This window comes from Rhagoletis zephyria, unplaced genomic scaffold, assembly GCF_001687245.7.
Source record: "Rhagoletis zephyria isolate East Lansing unplaced genomic scaffold, Rhagoletis_zephyria_1.1 Rzeph_scaffold_03729, whole genome shotgun sequence".
NCBI classification, from domain to species: domain Eukaryota; kingdom Metazoa; phylum Arthropoda; class Insecta; order Diptera; family Tephritidae; genus Rhagoletis; species Rhagoletis zephyria.
The window spans coordinates 24,484-30,515 of NW_016160812.1; positions in this window are offsets into that span (position 1 = coordinate 24,484).

Here is a 6,032-nt window from a genome sequence, read left to right on the forward strand (position 1 = left end):
TGTACATATACATATACCCAGCATACATACAATTATGCATAGACACATATATACATAACGTGCATACATGCACAAACATATGAGTTTTCTTATAAAAAATCAGTCAGCGTGTCCGCACATCATAAAAGCGTCAGACTCTCTCAATTAATGTGTTCTTCAATTGCAGTTATTATTATTTTTAAACAATATATGAGAAATTCAGCACATATCGCCTTATAATTGCATTATTATAAATATGTAATATAATTATTTGTGTGTGAGTTTTCGCGATGATAAGTAGGTACTGAAAGGGCATATTATAATACAAACGTAGTATGTATGTAGATTAGAGTGCGCCACATTTTTTCTTCAAATAGTTAAACTTTCGTTCAAGAAGTTGTATTGCTAGCTCTGCCGGACAAACGATTCTCCCACTTCGTCTTTCTGCGATCATTAAGCATACAGCACGAAAAACCTCAACCCGAACATTTCAGAAGATCGACGCTACTCCAAAAAAGACAGATAGAAGCCACAACCTACGCCTGAAATAGAATTATAACACCATCGATGTCTCCTACAACAGCAAGAAGCCAGCAGGTTCACAGCGGGCACAATTGCACCCAGCAACATTAGTAGATACTAAGTTAACTCCTAGTATCAGTGGCGAGGTGTTTATGCCACAGTCAGTAGGCGCTTATATGATGAAAGTAGCCAGTGAATGGCTAACAACCAGCGACACATTATATTCAATTCTGAAACAATTGACCTGAAACCTGGAGAGACAGCGGCGTATCGTCAATGATTAAACCAGTTCGAAGCGCATACGCGGATGGGATCCTAGGCCGTTCCAACCGCCAAGGCAGTGCGGCTTTGAAACTCGTGCCTTCCGTCCAGCCTGCCCAACACGAAAGCCAGCAACCAAAGCGTCAGCGCGGAATCTTACCTAAGCTGTTCCAATCTCCAAGGCGGTGTACAAACGTTACGGGCTTGAAACTGATCATTTCTGAATGCTTCCTGGTACGTTAAGTTTAAAGGCTAATTTTTCTCACACAAGTGGCAGAAGTCCAATGATTTGCGTATTTTGAGTAGTTGATTTTAATTAGGGACAAGGATTTCTCCAGACACAACTCCTCGAAATCGACCCGCCAAAACTGACATACCGCTTGTCGTATAGCCACCTCATAATTTCGAAGAAGGATCTGATTGCCAATGGGTTAGTCGATGCTCTGTGTGCCAAGTGCCCTAATTTGCATTCTCAGAGACCTGAGTAACGGCAACGAAAAGGGCCAAAATGCAGGGATCCTGGGAACGGAGATCCTGGGCAGAAATAGCAAGACAGAGCGAAGAGCATAGTTCTTAAAGACGAAAGTATTCTTACTCTTATCATTTGATGGCGTGCTATGAATATCAATACATAAACATACATATAACAGTGGCGGATCCCGCCACTGACTGACACATAGTTTAACACTCGAAAACCAATACGGATCAATACGGGGCAAACGAATTGAGAAACTGCTAGGACGGTGATTTCTTCTAAACAAAGGTAAATAGTTTAGGTGCTGCTTACCAAAANTGCTTCCTGGTACGTTAAGTTTAAAGGCTAATTTTTCTCACACAAGTGGCAGAAGTCCAATGATTTGCGTATTTTGAGTAGTTGATTTTAATTAGGGACAAGGATTTCTCCAGACACAACTCCTCGAAATCGACCCGCCAAAACTGACATACCGCTTGTCGTATAGCCACCTCATAATTTCGAAGAAGGATCTGATTGCCAATGGGTTAGTCGATGCTCTGTGTGCCAAGTGCCCTAATTTGCATTCTCAGAGACCTGAGTAACGGCAACGAAAAGGGCCAAAATGCAGGGATCCTGGGAACGGAGATCCTGGGCAGAAATAGCAAGACAGAGCGAAGAGCATAGTTCTTAAAGACGAAAGTATTCTTACTCTTATCATTTGATGGCGTGCTATGAATATCAATACATAAACATACATATAACAGTGGCGGATCCAGCCACTGACTGACACATAGTTTAACACTCGAAAACCAATACGGGTCAATACGGGGCAAACGAATTGAGAAACTGCTAGGAAGGTGATTTCTTCTAAACAAAGGTAAATAGTTTAGGTGCTGCTTACCAAAAGAGAAAAATTAAGAAATTTCGAAACAACTTGCGCTCACAATGTTCATATGGTCTATTCTGGGGCACCCTAATACTTACATATGTATATACATACATACATACGTAAACAGTAAGTTTTAATGAATGAGAACTAAAACAGCGTCACTTGAACGTAAAAATTGCCNCTGGGTGTTTGGACGTTAAACTACGTGTCAGTCAGTGGCGGACCCACGGGGGGTGCTTAGTATGGCGCATATGTATGTATGATATGGCGTCTATGTATTAAAACACCCCCCGTGGGTCCGCCACTGACTGACACATAGTTTAACACTCGAAAACCAATACGGATCAATACGGGGCAAACGAATTGAGAAACTGCTAGGAAGGTGATTTCTTCTAAACAAAGGTAAATAGTTTAGGTGCTGCTTACCAAAAGAGAAAAATTAAGAAATTTCGAAACAACTTGCGCTCACAATGTTCATATGGTCTATTCTGGGGCACCCTAATACTTACATATGTATATACATACATACATACGTAAACAGTAAGTTTTAATGAATGAGAACTAAAACAGCGTCACTTGAACGTAAAAATTGCCGTAATAATGTAATAATGTATGGGCATATATATATATATACATATATATGCTTAGTTAATTAGAAGATTGAATTAAAATAAAGGGCAAAAAACTTAAGAACAATATATAACAAAGAAATTATAGGGCTACACATTATAATAGTATGCATATGATGAAAGTGATAAAAAATAAGTTGTGCACTTTTTATACCACCGGGAGCACATAATTAAAAGCTTGTATTTTTTAATATTTTCAGCTTACAGTAGCTATGAAATGTTTATATCAGATTCTCATGTTACCGCTAAAAAATAGCTAACAGCCGTGCTAACTATGTACTCGTATATACATACANTATATATATATATATATATGCTTAGTTAATTAGAAGATTGAATTCAAATAAAAGGCAAAAAACTTAAGAACAATATATAACAAAGAAATTATAGGGCTACACATTATAATAGTATGCATATGATGGAAGTGATAAAAAATAAGTTATGCACTTTTTATACCACCGGGAGCACATAATTAAAAGCTTGTATTTTTTAATATTTTCAGCTTACAGTAGCTATGAAATGCTTATATCAGATTCTCATGTTACCACTAAAAAATAGCTAACAGCCGTGCTAACTATGTACTCGTATATACATACATACATGTGTAGATAATACGTAGAGCAAGAACTACAAAAATTGAAGTTTAGTAAATCAAGTGGTTCCCTAAAATTACAACCAGCGCTTTTTTAGGATCTGGCTGGTCGATCAGGACTGGAGATCGCAGGGATAATGGCTCCTTTCTTCTTCTTATTTGGCGATGAACCGCTTTGTCGGTTTTGGCCGAGACAAATTTCTTCTTATTTGGAACTACAACCGTTCGTCGGTTTGGACCGAGACCTAAAAACTTCCCCCATTGGCTCTCTCCTGTGCGAATTTGCGCCACTTGGTTATCGCGAGCGCAGACAGGTCCTTCTGCACTTGGTGCTTCCATTGTGTTCGTGGTGCATAGTCGAAGGACCTTTTCGCCGGAGCGTCGTCATCCATGCGTACAACATGTCCAAACCAGCGCAATCTTTGTATTTTTATGCGCTTAACTATGTCCATACCGTTAAAAAGCACGTCCAGTTCGTTATTCCATCTTGTTCGGTACTCGTCGTCCACGTGAACAGGGTCATAGATCTCTCAAAGAATAGTTCTCTCGGAAGCCCTTTCCTCTTTGCTACACATCGTTCATGTTTCTACGCCATATAAAAAGACGGGCATGATGAGAGATTTGTGGAGCGTGATTTTTGTTCGCCGAGAGTGGGGTCTACTTTTCAGTTGCCTACCAAGCCCAAAATGGCAGCTGTTGGCAAGATTTATTCTAGGCTTTATCTACAGACGGACATTATTGGTGGTATTTATGCTGGATCCTAAGTAAACAAAGTCCTTCACTTCTTCAAAGTTATAACTGCCAACAGTGACGTCTGTCCCAATAAGCGGAGACTTTTTTATGTGTTTCGAGGAGGTGTGTCCTCATTCACCGCCAGGCCAACCCCGTTAACTTTTTTTTCTAAGCGGCAAAATACTGCGCTGACATCCCTGGGTTTCAGGCCAACAATGCGAATATCATCTGTGTATGGTGGCGCTGCGATTCAGATTGGCAGCTCTTTCAACGCTTTCCAGCAACAGATTGAAAAAAATCGCGTGCTCGTTTGGAGAGGTAGTTCCCAATTTGTACACAGCTAACGGGTGTGCTCAACGTAACTCTACATAGCCGTATAAGTTTTGCGGGGATTCCAAATTTAGACATGGCATTATCTTCGCGCTATCACAAGCAGCTTTAAAATGAACAAATATAAGGTATGTGTCGATTTACATTAGAGGTTTACGCCGACAGGCTTTGCGGCGGCGGCGTGGCTCGGCGGCGTATACCTCTAATTTACATATCGAGTGTCTTTTCCAGAATGTGACGCGCTGTGAAAATCTGGTCAAATTTATAGTATTTTTTAAAAAAAATCTGAAAAAATATAGTATTTTTAAAAATGTTGCCATTTTTTATCTGTGGACCCTTTGTTTTAAAGTATATTGTTATTTCAGTATAAATGTCATATATTACAAAAAATTTCATTCTTGAAAATTACTGAAATATATTTATATTTATAACTGAAGAAATATAGTATTTTTGCATGCAATATATTATAGTACGGTTGGCAACCCTACCGTGAACCCCCAGAGTATCTAGTTTTGAGGAAAAATGCTGAACTAAAAAAATCGTCATCAAACTTGGATCCGCGATTTTGAATTTTTAAAATACGATACCAGATTTGTATTTTGTATATCGTTCATTTCGATAAGTAAAATTTCAAAATTGAAAATATTTTTCCTGGGTTATTTATGTGGAATCTAATATTCATGCAACAAAGGGTCTCTGACGCAACAGAATCCCTACCTCCTCTAACTACATTCTAACTCAAAACATGGCCTCTCGCTCTCCCTCAGCAAAACAACTTTTATTAAAATTGCGACTGTTCGAGAAATGCTAAATTCATTGCGCTGGTCCTGGTGCTATTTTTTACGCTGATAAAAAAAAAATGTTCCCAAGTGTTTCTGATAAGATACCTACTTACCTACTTATTGTATAAACTTGTATGGAAAATTTGTTATATTTTTTAACAATAATATTTATAGCATTTTCAGTTTAAATGAAACTTTTTTCAAATTAAATGAAACCTTTTTCAGTTTAAGCGAAACCTTTTTCAAATTAATTGAAACCTTTTTCAGATGATGCGAAACCTTTTTCAAATTAAATGAAACCTCTTTCGGATTCAATGAAACTTTATTCAAATTAAATGAAACTTTTTTCAGATTCAACGAAACTTTATTCAAACCAAATGAAACTTTTTTCAAATTAAATTAAACTTTATTCAAATTAAGTATTAAGCATTTTTAAATTAAGGAACAGGAAATCAACTTAACCTATTAAGAGCCGTTTGCACCATGTCTGGCTAACACTAAAGGCTCTTAGTCCAGTTATGCGTACTTAGCTTTGCATGAAAGTTGTCACATAAGAATCTGTTATAGTATTTTCAGTTTAAATGAAACTTTTTTCAAATTAAATGAAACCTTTTTCAGGTTAAGCGAAACCTTTTTCAAATTAATTGAAACCTTTTTCAGATGATGCGAAACCTTTTTCAAATTAAATGAAGCCTTTTTCGGATTCAATGAAACTTTATTCAAATTAAATGAAACTTTTTTCAGATTCACTGAAACTTTATTCAAACCAAATGAAACTTTTTTGAAATTAAATGAAACTTTATTCAAATTAAGTATTAAACAATTTTAAATTAAGGAACAGGAAATCAACTTAACCTATTAA